The following is an 11904-nucleotide window of genomic DNA, read 5'->3' as shown; positions in this document are numbered from 1 at the left end:
GTCAGTTTAATCCCACATATTTAGTGCTGCAAGCAAGCAATTTCAGAAAATTAAACTGGAATTTCCCTATGTGTTTACGATATGGCAGTAATGATAGATTTTTATTTGTAGTTAAATATTATCCTGCAGTGTTTACCAATTAAATATTCAAGGCACACAGGGAAAGTGATTGTGGGCTTGACTGAAAGCCAGAGGAAGGTAGAAAATGTCATCAATTCAGCTGTGGTTTAGAATTGATAAAACTAGCCCACAGAATGATTTGTGAATAAATGTGTGCATTTCACTAATACATTGGAAGTGGGAATGCTTGCTTTTAAGGGCTGGAACATTTATGAGACATTTAACTCCTAAACAGCTTATAAATAGAGCTTTTTGTTGTTTTCAACAGGATATACTGTAAACATGTTACTGGAGGCTACCATTCAGACAAACTGCATATAATCCAGGAAATGGAATATGCCATGCATGATGGATGCCATATGAATAGGACTACTCTGGGAATAGCACATGCACTGTCCCTTAAAGCTGAGCTTCATTAATTATTATAAAGGTAGAAGTGAGGCTTACTAACAAAAGTAAGCTAATGCTACTCACAACATATAATTTGACCAGAAATATCACCTACAAGCAGAAAACTATGGGTTCTTTACCATCAAAAAGTACCATTTACATTTTGAACAAAACACAGGAAAAAAAATATTGTGTTTTTAGCTTGATATTATTCATTAATGAGAAAGAAAAACAATAGGAAAACCATAGAATGGTTAAGGCTGGAAAAGACCTTTGAGATCATCAAGTCCAACCATCAATCTAGTGCCACCACCATGTTCAACATTAAACCATGCCCCCCAGTGCCCTACCCACATGTTTTTTGAACACTTCCAGGGATGGCGACTCCAACACTTCCCTGGCTAGCCTGTTCCAATGCCTTGCAATGCTTTCAGAAGAAATTTTTTCTAATATTCTATCTAAACCACCCCTGGTGCAACTCAAAACCATTTCTTCTTGTCCTGTCACTTGCTACTTGGGAGAAGAGACCAACCCCCACCTGGCTACAACCTCGTTTCAGGTAGTTGAAGAGAGCAAGAAGGTCTCCCCTGAGCCTCTTTTTCTCCTGGCTAAAAAACCCATCTCCTTCAGATGCTCATCATAAGACTTGTGCTCCAGACCCTTCATCAGCTCTGTTTCCCTTCTCTGGACTCACTCCAGCACCTCAAATAAATCTAATAGGAAGTAAAGCCAATTTGTTGCCAAGTGGTCAGTAGTCTAAACAGTCCTATAATGCATAGTGATAATGGGCTTGCTGTCTTGTCCAGAAATCAAAGAAATTTTTCAGAGTCCCTTGGGTTTACCTGGCAGAACTACAATCATGTGGTCTCATAACTAGAAGGGATCCAACAGTAGAAATGCTGACAAGAACATATTTCCAGGGAAGCAGAGTACTTAAGAGTAAGGTGCTTACTAGTATTTCCTCTGACAATCTTGACTGCCTCCTGCAGCTCTGTTGCAGCCATGTGATCCCACGGGACTTGTTTCCATACCACTAGGAAGCACTACAGCAAGCACCGTGCCTGCAGATCAGAGGGACCCCGACATCAGTACTCAAGCCTGGTTTATGACAGGATCAGCTGTTATCTCTTAGGGCCGAGTCTTTTAATCCATCTACATAGTTTCAATGCAGGAGAGTGTGTGGGAAGGCAGAGCTGGGTGTTGCTCCTACACTCCTGCAGTGCTGCAGCCAGCAAAGGCTCCACACTAAGTCTGGCTGCACCGAGCTGCCCATAACACAAAGGATAAGTGGTCCCATCCACCAGGAGAGCCCTGGGCTCCTTGTGTCCGTGGCTCTCAGTGCCGCAGAGAAACCATGTCAGAGTGCAATAAAATCTGTGGTAAAGTTTTCTGAAAGAATGGAGTCAGGCAACTGCATAATTTGTTCCAAGAAGTCTGCATGACATATTGGTTAAGTTTTACAGCTTTGTTTGACATACCCAAAAGTGGCTGTCACACAGAAAATGTATCTTGTCTTTTCCTGAGCCATTTTTATTGCAAAATCTGTTATTCAGCATTCATTGATCCAAAAATGAATTCATACACTTTCTCATTAGTTTCCACACACTTCCTAAGCAAACAGTAAAAGTTAAAGGCTGGCAGTTCAGTATTGTTTATTGTTACATGGGGCTCTGTCAGTTTGAGTATGTGATGAAGACAAATACAATAGTGCACAATTTAAAACAGGAATCAGGAAGAAAATATAATCCAAGAGTTTCATTTCAGCATTCTCAAATATCTTTTTGAATCCATGTCTTTTGGCACTGGCAAGACACCAACTGAGCTCTTTTGGCACAATGAAACATAGTATCATTGATTATGACAGATAGCCCCTGAAAACTGGGCAAAATAGGAAAAAGGTCAGGAAGCAGTGAGCACTCAGAGCACCGAAGCTTGAATTCATCAGAGTACAAAAGTAAGGCCACCATATCACTGCCTAGATCAGAAGAGAAACCTAACCAGGATTTCTAGAATCCTGCAGGTACGACAATACATTCTTTTCTTCTTACAGCTTAACCCCTGCATAGTAGCAATCCCAAAATACTGAAAGCATAGGAGCCAGACCAAACTAAATTTCCAACCATTTGCTTTAGGTCATAAAACCAACTCTTCTATGAAGTTTAAATTGAAAAATTAAAATGTTTCCACATGAGAAGTTCTAATGACATTACCTATTACTGACGTTCTTAATTTTGCATGTCATGCTAGTAAAGTTGGGATTGGGAAGTGACAGGAAACAAAATAGCTACTTGCTTTTTTTCAGGATTCATGCACTCACAAAAGTAAGACCCTTACTTTAAAATAAAGAAAATACAATTCCATGTTATTCCATAAGATACTTGAAGTCCTTAGTTTACAGAACCCTGTACAAATACCCTTCCTTTGTGTATGTGTACAGTCTTTGTCTATTGAAGCAACTGGGATCTTCAGTGCCTATGCTTTGACATGACTCTCATCAAGGGAGGTTTTTGTTTCAAATTTTGTCCAGACAGAGGAAATTAATGACAATTTGAATTTTGTATAAGAAATCCTTTTGCTCTGTCTCTTTCTCCAAGTCTGCATTTCTTTCACCATTTTCAGCCCAAAAGTCAAAATAGATACAGTACTCAAAAGTCCTACCTTTGAAAATTATCCTCAGGTGTTACTAGCAGCTGCAGGTTCTATTGGAAATCCCCTTAAAAATTTGAAAATCTTCCCTCTCCAGATTTTCACCTCTCACCACTTTGCAGAAAACCTTCCAGAATTCTGATGCTAGGAGGAAAAAAAACCACCTACATTTGAACTTTGCATATGGTAAGTATTCCTATCTGATTACTTTTCTGTTTTTCTTGTACTCTAGGCTAATGTTGCTGGCAATAATAGTCATTATATAAGTGTTGCAGCCAGAACCTCTAAACAAACTATTTGTTATCTCTTGAACAACTGCTCGCTCACTGACAATATCGTTACATGCCATTTTATGTTCACCAGAAGTTCTTTCAGTTTAAATTTAACAAAGTAAAGACAAAAACCTAAAAAAAGAAACCTAAACCAACCTGATAAATAACTGGAGAATATATTAAAGACTGTGCAAGGAATTGCTCAGATAATAAAACGCAAGTAATAAAGAACCATTATGGAAATTTGTGTAGAATACCGTATACATTATTCACAAGAGGAATTTAGAGCTGCCTGTTGAATTTGTATTTTTTTAAAATGTCACAGCTGAAACAGTTTTCATCCTCATGGGTGTACAAACTAATAGAGAAAGAAAGTACTGTTATCACCTCTTTTTGGGTGGAATAATCATTAGCAATTGAAGCATTAAAACACTGATCTCCTGACTCCTAAGCTACTGCTCTAGTTCCTCTCAAAGCATCAGCAGAGGCACTTTAGTAAAGACTGAGCTGGTACCTAACTTCTACAATCAGTATATGTTATCTGCCAATCTTCTGGGTTGCAAGGACACACAAATTTTCTGATATTTACATCAGGCTGTTTCAGGCTGAAAATTTTTATGTCAATTCCAAAAGGCACTTTGCTGTAATTACTGCCAATTATTACTTTATTGAGTTCTGGTGAACTTTTGGTAACAGATTGCAATACATTGTTATTGTATTACCTTGTCAATAGGGCCAATATTTTACACAGGTTTTGGAGGATTAACTACTAAACTTTTGTCTGTTTCTCCAAATTTGTTTTATGCACTTTAGCTCTAATTGTGAAAGTACTCAGGTGAGCTGTAGATCAATCACTTTGGATTATATTCTTGACTCTACATTTTGATTTACCTTGCATTTAAAAACCATACAAATTTATAATTAGATGTTACATGACAACTTCTTAGAGGAACTGACTGTGAAAAACCACAAAGTCTTTCACAAAGACTTTCTGTGATGCTATTTAATGAACTCAGCGATGGTCTGACAGCCAATAAAATGAGATCATGGCCAGCTGAGTGGATCAGTATTATCTTACTGTATTGTTTTTTTCCCCCTGGAAAACTCATCTCTCTTTCCTAAGCACATGCTGTTTCTTATTTACAATAGAAAATGGAGAAGTTTGTGCAAAAGTTTCTGCTAAGGAGAAAACTTAAAAAAAGTAATCATGGCTCTTATCCCCACATGGCAATTCTTATTTCATGTTGAGAGTATCTCTGAATAGAAGGGAATTCATTCAATCTGTTCAAAGCACTCCACAAATGTGGAATTCACCTGAACTGTCCATAGACAACCGATAGAACCAGAACACATTTTATCTGCTCTGGTTGAAAATGCAGATGTGATGAACTACATCTTAAAACTGGCTCTCTGCTGGTTCTGAATGCAGTGAAGACAACCAGATCAACGACAGGTTTCTGGATTGTAGACATCTGAGTTAGAGGAGATGAGCTTCATGCGCAGGGCTCACAGGAGAGGCTGACGTGCAGCAGCTGTTATGCACTGGCACCTTGTCCTGTTTAGACAGGCACCTTTCTTTAATCTGGAAATCCCTTTGAGGAAGAGACCATTTTCTAATTTGGAATTTGTATTACACTTGCAACCAAAAGGTTCACTTATCACAGGCATAATGGTAATACCTCGTCTCATAATAAGAAAGCTGAACTCATCAATAAAGTAATACCCCTTATAGAGTTCTGAAGGGTTGAGTTGAGTTTATGACTAAATTGTAGCTAGTATGAGTTATTGGCATGTATTTAAGCATTTTGTTCATTTTCCTTGGTTTTATACTTTGAATGCTGTTACATACAATTCTGCCTGGAAAGTCAAATGACCAGGTGACAAAGAGTATTGGTCTAACCTTGTCTGCAGTGCACCAGACAAATGCTGACATTCTGGCTCCCTTGAAGTCAGCATTAAGTCTTTCTTTGACTTCAGTGGCAACAGAATTTCATGCAAGCCCTGAATCCAATATATATAATACAGATATGAGAATAAAATTCACACTATAATTTATCAGCATTTCTCAGAGAGTGCATACTGAGGCATCATCTCTCAAAAGAGAATTGGAAAAGGTAACTAAAAGGAACAGTTTTATGATAAATAATACTGTAAAACATGCATATAAAGTACATATTACTGATATCTACTTAAGGTAAAACATCTTTTCTATTGTGGTGGGTTTTTTTTACACTGCTTCTCTTTTGCTCATCTGTTCTACTGCCTCCATGCTGTCTGGATTAATTCATTACTCTAATTTTAATCAATTTACCATCCATTCTTCTCTGTGCAGGGATTCCATCCCTCCATAAACACACTTTGATCAGAAAGAATATTATTATCTTCATGTTATGAGAGGTTAGGACTACAAATTACCACCTCATGTATATTTTTCCATAATATAAAGGGTTTTACAAGGTATAAAAGAAATTCTTTCACCCTGATCAGGTTGCTTTTGGTTTGCTATAATATTTACTTTATTTCAACTGTAGCTGCTGATGTTGGTCGAAAAGAAAGGAGAATGGTGTCCACTGGATACAGAGTGCTGTGATGAAAAAGAAGAGATTTACCTTTTCAGTGTATTTTGATATCTGGGGGTAACCTCTTCCTGAAGTCACCTGCATACCATGGGAAATTATAATCAATAGACAAGATACTGTAACAGGGGAAACCAGTGCATGACTGGTTTTGTGACAGTAATTATTAGGAAATAGAGACAAAGCAGAAAGAAAACAGAAAAAAACCCAAACTAACAAAACCAGCTTAATGTAAAGAAAAAAGATTCTGTTGTATTGCTGGTGGAAATGAGTGCTATCCTAAAGTCCCAACCATGTCACACACAGCCACCCCCAGCACTAGTTTTCTGACCTCACCTGAGCTTGCCATCATTCTGCTTTGTGTGAAGGGAAATGAGGCAACAGAATCCAATTTTTTCTGTTATATTCTTTTTGATTGTGAACCACAGGTCCTGTCCTGTACTCTGTAAGTCACCACTTGGGAGTGGTTTAGGTAATTCTAACAAGCTGATGCAGCCATCAGATGTAACTTCTATAGCTTAGGTCATAAAGAAAGACTAGCACTGGCAAGCCCTATCGATGCCTGAGGAGGTGCCTCCAGACAATGTGACAGGCATGACAGACGGTGGACAAGCCAGGCAAGTCCTTTGGTTGCTGTTCAAGATCATGATCATCTGATGTGTTACTGGGAATCACCTGATGAGCTGCCCATGGGATCAGATGATGACTAGGGACAAAGAGCTAATAGTGGAGATAATCTGATAGGAGTTATAAAAAAGGGTCCTCAAAGGCTGTTTTCAAACACCAAGAGGGAATTCTTAGAGGATATAATTATTCTGAGAAATGACATGGGTGTTAAGGGAAAGCTTGATCAAATTTTGCTGCATCATGTGGTGAGTTCACAGGCAAGACTGTGGTTGGGATGGAAAAGCAGTGTTCACCTAGCCTTTCCTTGTATTTGGTTTGGGGGTGAGGAAATACTTACTGGGATTCTGGAGAATTCTGTCAAATGGTCAAACATCTATAGAGAAACACAGAAAGAAACTCTGCCGCGTCTGTGGCATTTTGGCAGTTAGGAAAAAACCCCAACCCCAAACCTCCATTATGTGCAGGTTAAGAGGCATGGCCTGGGCTAAGCTAAGAGGATGCTGCTGGGAAGGCAAAGGTAAGGAAGGGTCTGTCAGTGGTTTCTGTGGCTACTTCTCAGTGTTATCAAAATAATTTGTTCGTTTCTGTCAAGATTGAAACCTGATTAGCGAGTGTTCTAACACAAGTAAGGTGTCTCCGAAGAAGATGTGCAGCATCACCAGGATCCTGGGATGACTGGACTTGAGGTCTCACCTCTGTGGTAAATAACCTCTGCACAAAGAGAACAGACTGGAGTCTATTTGGACCAAAGGAAATCTCAAGGGTTCACACACAGCACTCTGGCTGAAATCCAGCAGAGCGTTCTCAAAAAGCAGAGAGTATAATAGCTGCTATAATTTATAGTAGCACTTATTTAAGTAATCAACTCTTATCTGAGTTTGCTAACTTCCTGAAATTGTTCTCTTGTTCTGTGAGAACTCTTACATCCTATGATATAATTTGACTCTCCTGGGTCTTTCTTTGCAGAATTAAAAAAAAAAAGAAAAAAAGAAGAGTCTTTATTCATCTTGTAATCTACCTGAGTAAGTTTCCTGTTGAACTCAATATGCTTGTTTTTAAAGTTAGAGATTTTTCTCATAATTTCCACTATGATGTAGCCTCCACACTGCCTAAATTTAATTTGAAACTGACAGTTTTCTATCTTTTTTTTTTCTTAAGCCTCTAGAGCTATGCCCCAGCAAGCCTACATATCAGATTGAAAGCGTCCAAGAGAGGGGAGATAAATTGTATTTGTTTTAGTAAACAGTAACATGCTCAGGCACAAAAGTAGAAATAAGAATTAAAGAAGTAAATTCATTACAACAATCAGTTCTAGTTTTCTTAGCTGTATTAAACAGTTATTCACCTCTAGAAAACATTAATTTCGTCTTATATAGTAAGATAATGCTGTTTTGCAAAGTGGTGAACTTCATGTTTGGTCAAAATTGTGATACCACATTATTACCTCAAAGAATTTCTAAAACAACCATTAACTTACAAGATCCTTTCCCATCCCACCCTACCAATATTTTTCTAAAATTAAGTATTATCTTCCCTCTCCTACCCCTCAAAATTTACCATGACTTCTGTCAATGATAAGCAAATACTTAAGGACTAGAGCTGTGCTCAAAAAAAGAAAATTCCTGGGGAAAAACTGATCCAGATGCACAAACAGCGAAGATGATGAAGGCACTTTCAAGGGTTTGCATCAAGTTCTACGCCTCTTCTGTTTGCAGCCCCTGCTTTTCCCATTTTGGTACCATCTTCTAGCAGGCACTTCAGCATGGGGTAACATGTTTGCACATGTTATTCTGCTTATTTAATTGTGTTGCACTAATGTTTAACAATACTTTGAATATACAGAACCAGGCATGGAGGGAGAACTCATGTGTATGTATATTTTAAATAAATACGTTTCATTTCAAGGTTTCAATTCACATTGTGAGATGTCCACATTATTCCTCAGTGATAAATCTGTGAGATACACAAGTATTCCTAAACAAGGGCTAACACAGCCTTTGTGAACTCCTGTCTTAAATGTGTCATCACTTTAGAAACTTTTTAACCATTCAGGAAAAAAGTCTACTATTCTTAAGCAACCCTAGTGAACTCTAGGCTGGACTCAGAAGGACCTGAAGTTAATGAATTTCTGAACAGGCAGTAAAAATGAGGAAAAAAATCTTTTTCTTAAAGGATATTTCTTAGCTGTCTATGAGAAGAAGTTGGGTTTAACTTTCATTCCCTAGGTGAACTTTGGGTTGTGGCAGTTGTAAGTGAAGTATTTTCAGAACAATGATCAGAGGTGGATGTAGTCAGAGAGGATGAACTGGGAACCTGTGGTTGAAAATGCTATTACACTCTGCTTAAAAAAACCCCTTGAGACTTGAAACACTTGCTATTTCAGCCTGCTGTGGTCCTGTATGAAGAACAGAGGTTATTCAGCCAAAAGCACACATCTAGTGCAGGTTATTGCATACTGTGCAAGGCCTTTGTTCCAGCTATTTGCCAGTGCAAGATTGTTCCCATCAGCTGGTATCTTTATCTAATCTGTCCAATCTACCTGTAGAGGGTATGGTCTCTGCCCTTGATTTTCAGCACAAAGCTTTTCAAAAACCAGTGCCTCAACCTTTTTCTCTCCCACTTTTTCAGTTTCTACTAGTTTCAAAATATGCACGTAATCTCACACTGAATAAATTCTTTCCAAATAGTCTGTGCTAATCTTAACAACATGATGTCATCCAAACTCCACAGCATTTGTGAAACATGTTTTAATATTCCAGATCTTTTGATCTTGTCTCATAAATCAATCCCTTCATCTCTCTAATTATTTTAATTGCTCTTTTTAAAATTCCCTTCGGTGTAATTTTCTAACAAGAAGATTCCCAAAAATATCCCAGGCATGACCTAGTTAAGTAGTATGCACAGAGTACTCATGCCAAAGAAGTGGAAGAGAATTCTGTTAGTTCCTTCCTCAGTGATGGGATTCTTCCCACGGAGGCTTAAATTCTGTGGGCTTTGTTGTTACATTTTTCTGTAAAACCATATGTAATTTACTGTTTGCTTTCATTCCTACATGTTGATATTGCAGGTTTCTTCTTCTTGTTGATGTTTTCCTTCAGCTCTATCAAAGTTTCCAGGATGAACCTCTTCTTTTCTGCTGTTTTTTGAATTTGCTCATGCTGTTTTGCCAGCTTTCCCAGTTCCACCTAGCCCTACGAGCAGCTGCAAAAGCCATTTATGGCTTATAACTGTTCTTTAAATCAAAGTTTAAGAAAGAGAAGCTTCATACTGTTCTTTGTAATAATTCATTAGCCTCTTCAGCTCTTCAACCTACTACTAAACCACAAAATTCTCATCCATATAAAAAAGGACACAGTAAGGCCACTGTTCTTTTTTCCACAGCAAATTTAACTGAAAAGATGATGTTTCAACTTTCTTTAAGTGCCAGTCTGGAATGGTCAACCTTAAATTGCAAAGCTAATGCCAGGAAAAGATTTGGATGACATATTGATGTTCCTTTTTTTCCCCCCCCTGTAAACCCAGGAAAGATGTTTGTTTGTTTGTAAGGGCATAATTTAGCAAGGCACTTGGCATGTATGAACAATTACATTTGAAGGTACTTAGGTGGCAGCATTGATATTACCTTCTTCCAATTATTCCACAGTGGAAAGACAATGTAATAGGTTGAATGGAACACAAGGCGTTGCTCCCACTGAAGAGAGTCAAAATCAATCCTTTATGGAATGAGGTAACTGAAACCACTGCAGCAGCCACAACTGAAGCTGAGATGTAAGAGATTGTAAACTGCAGGGATATTACTGGTTGTCTTGTGGCAGCTGCGTATCTGGAAAAAAAAACCTCAAACAAACAGTAGAGAGATTGAAGTCAGCAGTATGGAAGCAATTATTTTGGTTAAATAAAAATAAAAAATAGATGGCACTAAGAAAAATCAGAGTTCCTGATGGAACGGCAACAAGCATACACAAGCCACCCAAACAGAACTACGTAATCCCCTATAATATCCAGGACTGGATCAAAGATATTGAATGGGAATCTGCAAAGCTGTATATTTTAGCTAATTAATCATAAAACCCCCAGCCTGTCATGCATGATTTGTGTCAAATGAAGACCATCTGAAGAAAGTGTAGTTACTACAGACCTGCAGATGTCTGTGCGTCTCTGATGCACACCTCCAGTGAATATTTCTGCTTTGCTCAGGGTGCCTGTGTGGAACTGTAACTGTTAAAAACAAGGATACTGTAAGTTTGCCCTGAAAAAAACCTTATTGAAAGTTATAGAAATAATCACGGTAGCACATTAGATTACACACTAACAATTACTTGTAAATCTTTTCATTTAATTGAGGAATCATGTGAAACCACTGATGCTATGGCATTGTGCAAATCCACTCTCATTCATGCAATAAAATGAAAGGAATTTGCCAGCTGGCAAAGCTCCTAGTAACTGACAGTCAAACATCTTTCCCTGTACTCGGTACTGGTGAGGCCACACCTGCAGTCCTGTGTCCAGTTCTGGGCCCCTCAATTCAGGAAGGGCATTGAGGTGCTGGAGCGTGTCCACAGAAGGACAACGGAGCTGGGGAAGGGTCTAGAGCACAAGTCTGATGAGGAGCAGCAAAGGAAGCTGGGGTTTTTTAGCCTGGAGAAAAGGACACAGAGGTGACCTTACGATCTCTACAATTCCCTGAGATTGTGGACAGGTGGGGCTCGGTCTCTTCTGCCAGGCAGCCTGTGACAGGACGAGAGGACACAGTCTTAAGCTGCACCTGGGGAGATTTGGGTTGGACATTAGGAGGAATTTCTTCACAGAAAGGTTAGTTAAACACTGGAATGGGCTGCTCAGAGGGGTGGTGGAGTTACCATCCCTGGACGTTTTAAAGGAAAGACTGAATGGGGCACTCAGTGCCATGGTCCAGTTGACAGGGTGATGTTTTCGGTCACAGGTTGGACTCCATGATCTCAGAGGTCTTTACCAACATAATTGATTCTGTGATATTGTGATTCTGTGATCAGTCTTATAGCTAACTACTTCTGGATACTATTTTTCTGGGTTGGTAACTAACTGCATGTGATTAAGGTAATTTGTGGCTTCAGCACGCTGTTTTACAGTTATCCGTTATGAATAAAAAAGACTTTAAACAAAAGGCTTTGAAGACTCCCTGGTGGTGGTCCCTCTGCAGGGAGGGACAGCAGGCCTCCTCCGTGCCCACGGCGGGCAGCAGGTGACGCGCAGCAGCCCCGCCGCTGCTGCCGCTGGGGCCGCCCCGCGGCCCC

The 11904-nt window shown here is 39.1% G+C and overlaps 1 long non-coding RNA gene across 1 annotated transcript; it reads right to left on the bottom strand.

Annotated features, from left to right (window-relative positions):
* Positions 1 to 778: 778 nt before the first annotated feature.
* Positions 779 to 11174, bottom strand: LOC108445251. Its single transcript, XR_001860050.1, has 5 exons — positions 10770 to 11174; positions 10254 to 10468; positions 6969 to 7004; positions 6038 to 6085; positions 779 to 3300 (listed from the first exon to the last, which is right to left on the bottom strand). It is a non-coding gene; the product is annotated as an uncharacterized LOC108445251 (long non-coding RNA).
* Positions 11175 to 11904: the final 730 nt, after the last annotated feature.

Source organism: Corvus brachyrhynchos, unplaced genomic scaffold, assembly GCF_000691975.1.
Source record: "Corvus brachyrhynchos isolate BGI_N302 unplaced genomic scaffold, ASM69197v1 scaffold11, whole genome shotgun sequence".
NCBI lineage: Eukaryota > Metazoa > Chordata > Aves > Passeriformes > Corvidae > Corvus > Corvus brachyrhynchos.
This window is presented reverse-complemented; position numbering and strand designations above follow the sequence as displayed.